Genomic DNA, 13,124 nt, shown 5'->3' on the forward strand with positions numbered 1-13,124 from the left:
CCAGAAACGATGCAATCAAACAAGCTGCGTCTCTGTGTGAGTTAGCAACACGGGAACAGATTGTGGAATTTGATAAATTACAATAATGAGGCCTGAATTGCTATTTCACAGCAGCCAGCCAGCATTTGGTGTCAACGGAGACAATATCATTGTCGTATTTAATGAAGCATATATTTATTTTGGGTTCCATTTTAATAGCTGAATTTCCTCCCCTCTCTTGTTAGTTCTTGACGTGCTGTGCTCAATTGCCAGGATGAGAGAGCTGAATAGCCAACATGCTCCCACGCCTGTGTTAATGGAGTCCTGTAGCTCAGTGGTTAGAGCGCTCACCTCGCAAGCGAGAGACCTGGATTTGATTCCTGGGGCTGGGCGAAACCTCAGGCAAGTTTCCGTACCCCACACGCCTCTGTATACCTCACAGTAAGTAGGAATGCGGTTGTTTAGTCAATTGGTGGATCACTTTTCTGGGGTAATAATCCCTTCAAAAAATACTAGTAATTATTTGATCACTCAATCCACGACTGTTTGTGGGTCGCTGCTGTGCGCAATTGGCTGCCGCGTTTCGCCTACAAAATATACAGTCAAATCAATTCGCAGTATATTCTGTGAAGCACTTTGAGACGTCTCAAAGCTGTGATAAGGCGGCATATCAAATGCAAGGATTATTATTATTGTTATTATTTGAATGAGCAAGTGGGTTGGTTTAATCTGGGGCGATTTACACTTTCTTGCTCCACGTGAAGCATTGACGCACTGACCTAACCTCTCTCAGCGCCACAGCTAGTCGTATCACCTCCAATTTACATTTGAAATAAAAAAGGAATTTGCAGTCACCAGGGAACAGACAGACAGACAGAGAGAGAGAAAGAGAGAGATGAGGGGATTAACATTGTACGGGAATATTATAAATTTATTACATCTCAGCACAGAAGGAGGATGCTCAACCCCTCAATTTTCCCGAAACTGCCACATTATTCCTGCTGGAAGCGAACTAATATCCTGCTCTCATTCACTGTCACCCCCGTTTTTCTGGATTCAATTTCCCCGTTTTGAAAACTTCATATCCCATTTGGCCTCTTTATGGCTTTCCTCCACCTGTAATCGTGCTTTTTAAAGAGTTGTGCCTTTGTCAAATCTCTCCCCCTCCGCATTCCTTAGGCAGTGTTGCTGTTTAGTGTAAACAGTATTTTCATTCAGGGAGAAACTTAATGAGAACTCATTGTATTTCGCCATTAATTGTCTCTGATTGAAATCGGGAATTCAGCCCGAGGGTCGCATGTTTGCTCTCTCTCTCTCTCTCTCTCTGGAACGTTAGAGAACCAACGTACTGTGTTACATGCTCCACCTAAAGTAGTGTATAAAATAAAATATCAGTATTCGCCCACAAAGTACACAGTCACTCCACTTTACAGTGTCTTATGAAGCACTTTGAGACGCCTCAACAACGTAATAAGGCCTTGGATCAAATACAAGGGTTATTGTTATTTTTTATTATTATGGTTCTATGGTTAAGCACATTTGATGAGATTTTATACATCTGTTAATTCAGCAAATCAGAGCCTGATATTGAGCATTAAAAGTCTTCAGTTCTGCAGTGATGTGAAAAAAAGTTATAGTATACAGTAAATATACAGTCAATTCATTTCACAGTATATTCTGTGAAACATTTTGAGACGTCTCAACGATGTGATAAGGTGCTTTATCAAATGCAAGGATTATTATAAGGATTCTTATTATAATCCTCAAATTCATTCTTGAAACATTCTTGAATGTGGAGGACGGTGAAAAAAAAAGGCATTAATATTTCTATGTTTAGGTTAGGAGTGAGATAGCGCAAAATAATCCCTTAATCAGAGGGGAGGAAAAATCTCATATAAGTAGCACTGGAAGCAGATATTAATTAAGCAGATAACTAATTCCCCGCTTGCTGTCAAATCTTCACTGGAGAAAATGCAGCCTGCACATCATAAAGTAATTACACTGAGAAAATTAAAGTGAAATAAATGTGTCCAAAACTCCACTGTTTGGATCATTTCATAACTCCAGGGCTGGATGAAACTATTTAAGATGTAAATTTAGTGCTACTGTATTCCTGGGTTTGGACATTTTCCCCAAATAGCTGCCAGAAGCTCAATCTAAAGTGTTTCACGTAAACTAGTTCTCAGCGGCTGGAACTGAATAAGAGCGATTCTCTTGAAGGCAGACCATCATGTGGCCATACATGTTCACTTGGGGACAGGCAATCCTCTCACTCAGCTCCAGTTAACCCTGCAAGCCAAAGTCCTAACTGGTAGGGTGGTCCTAGCTGGACAAGCAGCGGGAAAGCTTGACGGACGGCGATATCAATGGCAAACTGTGCGGTTTTAGCTGGTTAGACTACACCAGTTACCCAAACGCGCATTCCCCCAAGCCTTGGCTCTTGCCAACCTGCGACTAATACTTTACGGAAATAGGTAAGCAGGATGTGTCCCTCCAGGGAGAGAGAGAGAGAGAGAGCGCATTCCATCTATTTCTGGAATTTCCATGTGTAGGTGGGAGGCAGGGAATTCTCAGTTTGGTTTTTGATTCAATAGCAGTTTGCAGTATGTGTTGCACACTCTTACCATCCTCTGTGTGTGAAGACGATTCTCCTAAATTCCCTTTCAGATCTACTGCTGTCTACCTTAGATTTACACCCTATAGTTTTGGACTCACCAAAAAGTGGAAACAACATGTCAATGCCTACCTTAACCTTTCATAATTTTGAATATCTCAATCAGGTCCCCTCTAAACTGCCTCCTCTCCTGAAGAGAAAAACTCTAGTCTTCCTTGAAAGTTGTAACAAAAATAATCTTTGCATTTGGTATAGTGCCTCATCACAGTTAAACAAACAAGTCCCATTGACAAAACGACTGCCTTTTTGGATCTAATGAACTTTTCTCGTGCTTAAAATTATGTTAAAATAATATTCAATATACTGTGTTAATATCTATTTTCTAAAGCTTAGCATGTTAAATCTGTCACACTTCAGCACAACAGCAACACATCTGTTCAGTATTTTCTCCCGAATGTTTAGATGTACTGATTGAGGGGATCTGGTAACGGAGATTAGCAAATAGCTTATTTTACCTATGCTTTGTAGTAATCCTAACCAGGCAAATATTGTTTGACATCTTTAGTTATCAAGATGGAGCTGTACAATTAATCACATCGGAAATCGCACAGCTTGAAATCAGGTCAATCCTTCACATTGTAAATGCCTTTGTGTTCTTTTCAGCATCAAGCACTCCATGCCTGAGGTCTGAAAGGATCCAGCCACACGTCGTTCGCTAACACTGGCGAATCTGTCTGTGACATGCTTATCAAGAGATTCCAGCTTGCGATAGACCCTCACAGCAATATTACGGATTACTTCATAATATTTCAAAACCGGAGAAGTGGCACTCAAACACCACAGCGTTTCGGGGCAATAGAACTTTCACCTTCCCTGAGTAAGAACTCTCTCCATCAATCCCTCCGCCTTGCTCCCTCTCTCCCCTTTTTCAAGTCCCTTTTGAAAACCTTCCTCTTCGACCGTGCCAAAACGAACCCCTCCACCCCACCGGCTCGGAGTCAGTCTCCGTCACTGTTAAGCGCTTCGAGACCCTACCCTGCGTGGAGGGCTCTATATAAGTGCAAGTTGTTGTAAGAGGTATCCAAAAGCCTCAGTTATAGAAGACAAGTGATCAGAACTCGCTCAGCACAAACAGCTCAATGTCTTGCATCTGATCTCGTCAGATCCTCAGTTGGAAAAGCCTCTGGGCTCGAGCCAGAAGTATAAACGTCTTTGCGGTTCTGACAACATACAGTAAATAGTTCCAAATAATCCTTGCATTTGATATAGCCCCCTGCAGGTTGGGAGGAAAGCGCTTCATAAAGCCTGAATTCAGGAATTATCCAAGATCCTGTGCGAGCTTAAATTCTACATCTGTGGTCTGAATGCTCACACCAGGCAGAATTTCAAGGCTCGGGAAGGTAAAATGTATTTAAAAGATATTTGACCGGGGTTTACTCTAGTGATGTGGGAATGATCGAGTCCCAACTGAATTTGATCTGTGAGCATAACAGGGACATTTTCATTCCAGAAAATAGAGCTGTCGATTTTCCAATCCTTCTCCATCTAACCCCAAGGAAATGATACAGTTACTGTCTGCCATGTGGTATTGATCATGGCACTTTTTCATCTTCACCAATACTGGCGTGATCACCAGGCACTGTGCCACTGCTCACTCACATATGAGAGAGACGGAAGATTGTATCAGATTCCATCAGCAGGAAATCTCTCTCGCACCAGTGTCCAAAGCGATGATTTTGCCTAACAATTTGAGAAAACAGTCAGCGTTTTCACAGAATCATGGAATCTCACAGCACAGAAGGAGGCCATTTGGCACATCGTGCCTGTGCTAGCTCTTTGAGAGAGCTATCCAACTAGTCCCACTCCCCCGCTCTTAACCAACAGCCTTGGAAACTTTTCCTTTTCAAGTACCTACCCAATTCCCTTTTGAAACCTATGATTGAATCACTTTCCACCACCCTTTCAGCGGTGCATTCCAGTCCATAACAACTGAGGGTTTGGGTTTTATGGAGAAGAGTACATTAGAACGAAGGTTCATTTCTTTCCCCTCCCTCCCTCCCTCCCTCTTGCCCTCCCTCCCTCTCTCCTCCCTCTCTTCCCCAACCCCCATGATGATCTCAGCTCTACTCCATTGCGTTATCTGTTTCCTGGCCTTCCTGTGGTGTCCGACGGTGATTCCGTGCTGACGGCCTATCCGCAGGCCTAGATGTGATGGGTTTCTGCGGTTCTCTCCCCAGAATGTATCTGTGTGATCTCAAGGGAGGCAGATAGTCAGATCGTGCATCTTGCCCCACAGGAAACACGTCCTATCAGCTGAGCACAGAGCAGCATGGAGTGCAAACAAAGCAACAGATGGGAGTCAGGAGACACACATATCTCCTAAAGGGCAGAGGTCAGAACTAGACGACCTTCTACTGAAGCTCAGGGACGCTACCCTGCGTGAGAGGCGTTATATAAATTCAAGTAGCTGTTGTTGTTGTTTAAGCTGATTTCTGCAGATTTAAAATCCATTTTTCGAGTGTAAATTTTACAAATAATCCTGTTTTAATTACCACAACACAGCACAGATTTACATTCACACAACGACTTTCACCTCGGGAGGATGTTCTGAAGCTTTAGAATTCTCCGCCTTGCTCCCACCTCCTTCCCTCTTTTCAGATCTCGCCTGAAGACCTTCCTCTTCGACCGTGCTGACGGTCACCTCCCCCCACTCTCCGCGGCTCGGCGTCAGGCTCCGCTACCGTTAAGCGCTCCGAGACTCTACCCTGTGTGAAGGGCGCTTTATAAACGCAAGCTGTTGATGTTGCTTAAGAGTCCTGGTCTGGCACCCGAACTGGAGGTGGGAGCAGGGGAGGTCGGGGAGGGGAACGATGGCCGAAAGCGCAGTCGAAGAGGAAGATCTTGAGACAGACCTTGAAAGAGGTCTTACCTTTCCTCATAACAGTAATAATAATCCTTGCATTTGATGAAGCGCCTTATCACGTCTTCGAGACGTCTCAAAGCGCTGCACAGGATACACCGTAAAGAGAATTGACTGTATATTTTGTGGGCAGAATGCGGCAGCCAATTAGGCACAGCAGCGTCCCACAAACAGTGACCGTTTTTTTTTGAAGGAATTATATTATATCCCTACATAACCCTACCAGGGAAACCCACAAATGGGTTGGATGCAAGTGCCTGAATAGCTGACATCTGCTGCTAGTTTTGCAGTTTTGTTATGGTCAGGGATATCTGTAGCTGCTGATCCAAGAGCTGGCGAAAACTGGAGGAGGTGAATAAACAAACACACACAGGTTTATTGTATGATTTATAGCGAAAACTAATAAGCAAGTCTTCAGACTTTTCCAGATGATTTACTCTGCATTCGAAGCGAGAGTCAGGATTATTAACAGCTCGGGGCATGAGCCCTAGTTCCTGTCTTTAATAACGCTTAACAATAATAGTTTCGCCCACAAAATACACAGTCAATTCACTTTACAGTATGTTCTGTGAAGCACTTTGAGATGTCTCGAAGACGTGATAAGGCACTGTATCAAATGCAAGGATTATTATTATAATTACTGTAAAGCGCTTTGAGATGTTTCAATGTTTAAGGCATAAATGAGATTGCAGTTCTTTGTCGCTCTTAAGCTCACAGATACACCAGCTAAAAAAGAACTGGATAACTGAAGGACTCATTATTTGAGTGGCCGGGGTTTTAAATGGAGCTCGTGTTTGCTGAATGGGAGGAAGGATTTGTACAGGAGGCAAATTGCTATTGCAACTAGTGGTTTTGTTTCATCTATTCATCCCAGAGCTGAGCGGCGCTTGTTTGAACCCTGATTGCATTATTCAGTGCTGAATGTATGTGTTAATTACCTTTTACCTATGCAGTAAACAGCTGATCAGTGCCCATTGTCTAATCATAGCTCTTGGATAGAGAGCGGTTTCCCTTTAAGCATCTCGGAGTCAGTGTATTGTTCTTTATCTTGCTGCTCATTTTCCAGAACAGCATGTGGCCTCACTTCAAAGTCTCTTATCAGTGGGGTCCCATCTCTTAGACTTTGGCTGGGAATTTCAGCTGCTTTTTATGATCTCCGAGCACATTGAAATAGTTAATAAAGTGGCTAGAATCAACTTGTCAATCAAGTCAATCAACGTGTTTACTGTTTATATCAGAAGAGATATTTGAACTGAAATCCTAATTTTGCCTCAATTACAGCAAATTCTCATTTTCTGCCTCAGGATCAACTCAGTCACAATGCCCCTCTCAGTGCACAACGCTTGGAAACCAATTAAACCAATAATTAAGGGATGACTTGACTAAAATGAGCCACCTTGCAATTTTCCACTCCAGCTACCACCAGACTGAATAAAGAAGGAATTTGCATTTCTTTAAAGCCTCTCCATCAAACGTATCAAATTGCACCAAAATGTATCAAAGCACTTTGCAGTAACTACTTCCTAGTGTAGTGACTGTTTTTTTATGCGCAATCAGTACATAAGTCATAACAACTGAGTAGGTTTAGATAGTGTTTGCGATCACAGATTCCCTCCTTCCTTCACGTTAGCGAGTTGCAGAAACACGCTATGAACTGGAGAAAAAAGCCAGTTGCTGGAAATCTGAAATATAAACAAAAGTCGCTAGGAACATGCAGCAGGTCAGGCAGCAACTATGGAGAGAGAGGAAAGTGAGCTGATGTTTCTGTAAGTTTCGTATAAGCTAACTTTCATATAAGTGCAAGTTGCTGTTGTTGTACTTGTTGTCCTGTCCTGCTTGCTTCATCTATCTGGACAGCGAAGGGTTACTTGGGGAGGTATTTCTTCCTGATGCGCAGAAATCTTTCATCGTTTTCTTGGCTAATCCAGATATCTGGTGGGGGTAGGATGAGCAGATAAAGGGTGTTGGAGGCAGGCCCCGTGCACCAGGCAGGGTGGCCATAATCACTCATTCCTTGTTGAAGCTCGGAAAGATATGCTCTGACAGGCAGAGCAAGTTGTCAGCCGTGTCTCTTCCTCACCTAAACCCTGGCTTGTCCCACATTGAAGACACTTCTCTGCACAGTTGGGGAGGCTGATGATTCGCCCAGAAAATTCTTATGTTCTGTTTAAGAAATAATATCTCGAGATATAGTTTGGGACCCGACATGTCACGCGACTGCTGGGATGGTGAACTGGATCGATCTTGGTCTTTCACCCAGCAAATTCTTACTGTGCGCAGTTGGCTGCCCGTTTCGCTCACAAGATGCACAATCACTGCACTTTGTAGCATATCTTTGTCAAGTCTCAACAACGTGATAAGGTGGGGGAGGTTGTAGAACAACAATAACAACTTGCATTTATACAGCGTCTCTCACGCAGGGTAGTGTCCCAGAGCGCTTGGCAGAAAGGCAGAAAGAATTTCTTTTCTTCTATAATGAAAGGACCCAAACACACACAAATTGGCCAAACTTTTGTCTTTGGTTGTGTCAGTCCTGTATGTGTTTTATGCTGAAATGGGCTGATCTCTGCTATTCAGTCCCACTTCCCACCAGAGGACATAAAGTCATACGAAATGCTAGACGAAAAACAGACCAAAGTCCATCTAGTTTGCCTTCCACCTTCCTGGCGCTCGCATGCAGATGTGTCCAGAACTACCTGTATGTATTATAATCCCATAATGTTATATCCTAGTGTCCAGAGTGTCTCTAGACATCAGTGTCTCGGGAGGGAGGGGGGAGGGGGGGATAGTCCAGACTGTGAATTGTTCTCCAAAATTTAAATAGCATGAAATTGTCCAGCACAAGGGGACAGCGAGTGCTGAGATGTACTCACTTATCTCCTCCCCAGAGATGGTTTAATTGTGGGGGCAACTGTCAGCAACGAAGGCTTTGATACAATTTCCCCGCTGGAGGTGACGCAGGGAATGAACGAATACGAAACAAATCGCTGGTGAAAACCTACCCCCGCCCGCCCCCCCCCACCCCCCCATTAGAGTGGTTTCTGTCATCAATCAGAAGCTGATGCTCACTTAACAAACCGAGACCAATGGAAGTTTTTAGAAATAAGTGAAATAAATATAGATTTTTTTGAACAAAATCAGCAAAGGTTACCTACATTGTACATTGACTTGCAGTAAGAGAGTTAAGGTTAGGGTTAGGGATAGGAGCATCCTGAGGTAAAAAGGGTCAGAGTTAGGGGCACACGGCATTCACATTATACATAATGCTTGTGTAACAATATTTTCAGTAAAACAGCAACAGTTATATGATAAAGACGACTGAATTCATTCCCTCGGTGTCGGCTTCAGTCTCGCCCTCGCGCTCTCCCTCACCCCCTCCCTCACCCGATCCCTTTTCACCCCACCGTTGCCGGCCAATTCAGCCCCTGCAGCTCTCCCACAGTCCCTCGGCTTTGTATTGCCGCCAAAGCCCTTTCTGCAAATCTCCCTGTTGGACATTGCCACCAGCGACAACTTTGCCGACCCCCTCACCCACTCGCACTCTCCACACCGCCCCTGGGAAAGCAACAACAACAACAAATTCCATTTGCTTAGCGCCTTTAATGTCGGGAGGACGTCCCAAGGCGCTGAAAGCAGTTTGTGATGTTCATCCCATGTGAAAGGAGCTGTATAAGTCATTGCTGTTATTGTTGAATGGCCTTAACAGCGTGATTGTCATATAATAATAATAATAATCCTTCCATTTGAGAGAGTGCCTTTCATGTTAGGAGAATGTCTGAAAGTGTAGTGATTTGTGTGTTTGTTAGGGGAAAAAAAATGCAGGCAAACAGCAAAGGATCGATTTTATTGGGGATTGTTGAACATATGTCCACAGACATGAAACTCTGAACACATCCCTGAATCAGCCACTCCAATACAAACTGGGATTTTACTAAAATAAAAATGAATGGATGTTTTAATTTCAAAGCTCAGGCCCAACTAATGATCTGACTATGACAATCAGGCAATAATAATTAGCACTAAAATAATTTAGTACAAATTACTGCAATATTAGTAATAACAATCCTTGCGTTTGATACATCGCCTTGTCACGTCGTTGAGAGGCCTCAAGGCGTCTCAAAGAATATGTTGTAAGGTGGATTGACTGTGTATTTCGTGGGCAAAACCCCACAATGTTTATAGACGTTGAGACGAATTTGTTAAAAAAAATCATTTAAAAAAAATCCCAACGCGGTTTTTTAAAATCCCTTGTAAGCAACTGTGCCGCAACAAAATAAAATCCTGTACAAATCTTTGCCCTGCATTTAGCCATTGTCTACCGACAATGCCTCTTGACAACCATATCTACGTTACTAATAATCCTGGGTTTACACTTCTTGGCTTATCAAGAGCCCAGAAGCACATCACCACAGGGACACCAATCCTTCCCTGACCCATCTGCTCCTTAAATTAAACTGTTTTGCTCCCAGCTTCCCTCCTAGAAACAGCTGACAGCGTGGCATGAAGGAGGGGTGGTGGTGGTGGGTGGGGTTGGGTGGGGGGGGAGCGAAAGACAACAAAAAATTCAGTCCCTTGCTGTGCAAGCAGCTGACCCACAGGAAGCAGTTTGGTCAGAGAAGATTTTCTCACCCTGTGTTAGCCAGATACAAATTGATTAGTCGCTCACGGTGGGGGGACACCACCAAGCAGGTCTCCGAGACTAATTAAAAGAATGAACTGACTGGGCAAGGCACCCTGCAGTCACCAAATTTGTTCAGCTGGGGCTTTGAGACAGGCTTTAACAGCTCAGTGGATAATTTTGCATATCTTCTTTAGCATGATTGAATAGAAATTGCTGTTGTTCCCCCCCCCACCCACCCCACCCCACTCCCCCTGCCCCCCCCCCCCCAGGGACTGTTCTCCTCACCCAATATGAAATGCTGTGGTGATGATGCATTCGCTTATCACTTGTGCACGTGGCACAGGACCGGACAGACCCTGACGCGACAAGCTGCTCACTAACGTTAAAATTCAATCACCTTTGTGAAGCCAGACAGATCGCGAACGCGGCAACTTTTTAAGGCTCCGGAATCCATTTATTTCTAGTTGTTAAGACCAGACCGCTTTCTCTTCACTTCTAAGGTTGTGCAACATTCTTAAATTCAGTTTTAATTTTGAAAACTTCTAAATTACGACTGATTTTAAGGATCCTCCACAAATCAGCTTCGTACCGGGTGAGTCTATGTGAAACTTCTCACCTCTTGGTGTTGCGGTGCCTTTAAGTCATCGGGGGAAGGGATAGACTGTTATCTAATTCCTTATTTTTCAGGACAACTAAATTCAGCTTATATTTACAAAATAAAAAAAGCACATTTTTATTATTTTGGGGACCATTTTTCTGTAAAAAATGGGAGGCAATAAAGGTTTATTGGGGGGAATAGGCTAAATAGGGTGAAAAACTGTAATTTTGGAACATTTGCTCAATGGTGCAGGCAATGTGATGCCACCAGAAAAAAGTTTTTAAGCAGTAAAAAAAAATCCATAGTGCCTGTATTTTTAATCAATGCGATCAACTCCCTGATAAGTCGTCACTCCCAGGGAAAAGGGCGTAGTGACAAGTTATCAGGAGTGGCGAGTTAGGAATACCTATAAATACATAAATGAATGCAGTTGGGATATTGACAGCACGATGACTCAAGTGGTGGTGACACATTAAGCCAGGGTCGAGTTATTAGAAGTTTACTGTAAGAATAATCCTCGCAATTAATATAGCGTTTCACAGGATTTATTGTGATTGTGCATTTTGTAAGTGAATGTGGCAGGAAATTTATAATAATATAGTATATCAAGCCTTGCATTTGATACAGCGCCTTATCAAGTCTTTGAGACATCTCAAAGCGCTTCACAGGACATACTGTAAAGTGAATTGACTGTATATTTTGTGGGCGAAACATGGCAGCCAATTGCACACAGCAGCGTCTCACACACAGGCTCGAAGCGAATGATCAATTTTATCTGGAGGATTGTTGACCGGGACAGCACGCCACAGGAGAAACTCACAGACGTCATCTCCGACGTTGCAACGCTCCCCCGGCAATGCATTGAAACGTCAGCCTAAAGACTAGGAGCTCACAGTCCAAATGTGGGACATGAACCCAATCCTTTCGACTTGGGAGAGAGAGAGAGAGAGAGTGCTGCCAACTGAGCCAGCCTGACACCTTTGAAAGTAATACCCTCCATGGTGATCGTAAAATCACCCTCACCCTAATTTGACATCTGGCACACGTACACAGCAGCTCTAACTGGCTGCTTATACAACAGGAACAGCGCAAATGCTGGGTAGAAAGTAACAGTGACATTGTACGAAGCTTTGTGCACGGTTTGACCAAGAGATAAGGATCATGTGGTGTCTGAACATAAGATAGGTCAGGCTCGTGCTGGAGGCGAGAGGGCAATGCTCTGCTTCACCTGGCAATCGACCGTAGTTTCGATGATGGATGCTCACAACTGTGAGCCCCTCCAATCATGCACATCGCCGGAACGTGCTGAAGGTACACAGAGCAACGCTCCCACATGTGGACCCAGCCCCGGCGCCGTTTCTGAAGGAGATGCACCCCATTTGCACGGGAAGCATCCATCACACAGGAAACATGTGGAAAGAGAGACCTTGACGCTGAAACGTACAGTTACCGCACACACTGCTTCGTTGTATGCTTAATTACCTTCTCCCCAGTGTACTGTACACTTCAGGGCTATTTCTTTCCTTGGTACTGAACATTCTGTTCTCAGCAATTTGTTAATCTTTGTCTAGATGTTTTTTTTTTCACCCGTCTCCAGCTCTGCGCTCAAATTTCTTGAGGCCTTAGTCATGATTTTATTGGTTTCACAAACCCTGATTATTCCAACTCAGACCCAATCCCTGGGGCAACTCACTACCATTCTCCTCCTCGTCCCCCAGTCCCTCCGCCCCACCATTGGCGGTCGTGCTTTTCAGCCACTACTCCCCGAAGCTGTGGAACTCCCTCCCTCCCTCAATCCCTTTGCCTTCTCCCCCCCCTCTCTCTCTCCCCCCATTTTTAGCTTTCGCTTGAAGAACTTCCTCTTCAACCATGCCTGTGGTCACCTTCCCCCCACCCCCCGTTGAGGTTGGCATCGAGCTCCACCACTCTTAAGCGCCCTGAGATGCCACTGCTATCCTCTTCTTGAAAGGGATGATTACCTACAGCAGTAACAACAATGTGCATTTGTATATTTGTATATCTACCCTTCACCCACAGTGTAGCGTCTCGGAGCGCTTAAGAGTGACCCTGAACTGGGGGAGGAGGAGGAGGACGAGGGGACCAAAAGCACGGTCGAAGAGGAAGGTCTTGAGGTGTGATCTGAAGCGATGCAAAGAAAGCTTCCGTTTTCCCCATCTTCTTTCCCTCCATTTGGTCGCTTGACCATGACTAAGGCCACGCTCTGTGGTCCAGCAAAGCTGAGACGAGTGTTTAATCAATGGAATGGTGCCCAAGAGGGTTTATAATCGAATATGAAGTGTCCTGGGAGCTGTTAACCTGTCACCTGTTGCCATTCCGCTAGTTTGCTCATTGCCAACTGGAGGAACTCCGTGACCAATGGACCTTAAGGGCC

This window comes from Callorhinchus milii, unplaced genomic scaffold, assembly GCF_018977255.1.
Source record: "Callorhinchus milii isolate IMCB2004 unplaced genomic scaffold, IMCB_Cmil_1.0 Scaffold23, whole genome shotgun sequence".
Classification (NCBI taxonomy): domain Eukaryota; kingdom Metazoa; phylum Chordata; class Chondrichthyes; order Chimaeriformes; family Callorhinchidae; genus Callorhinchus; species Callorhinchus milii.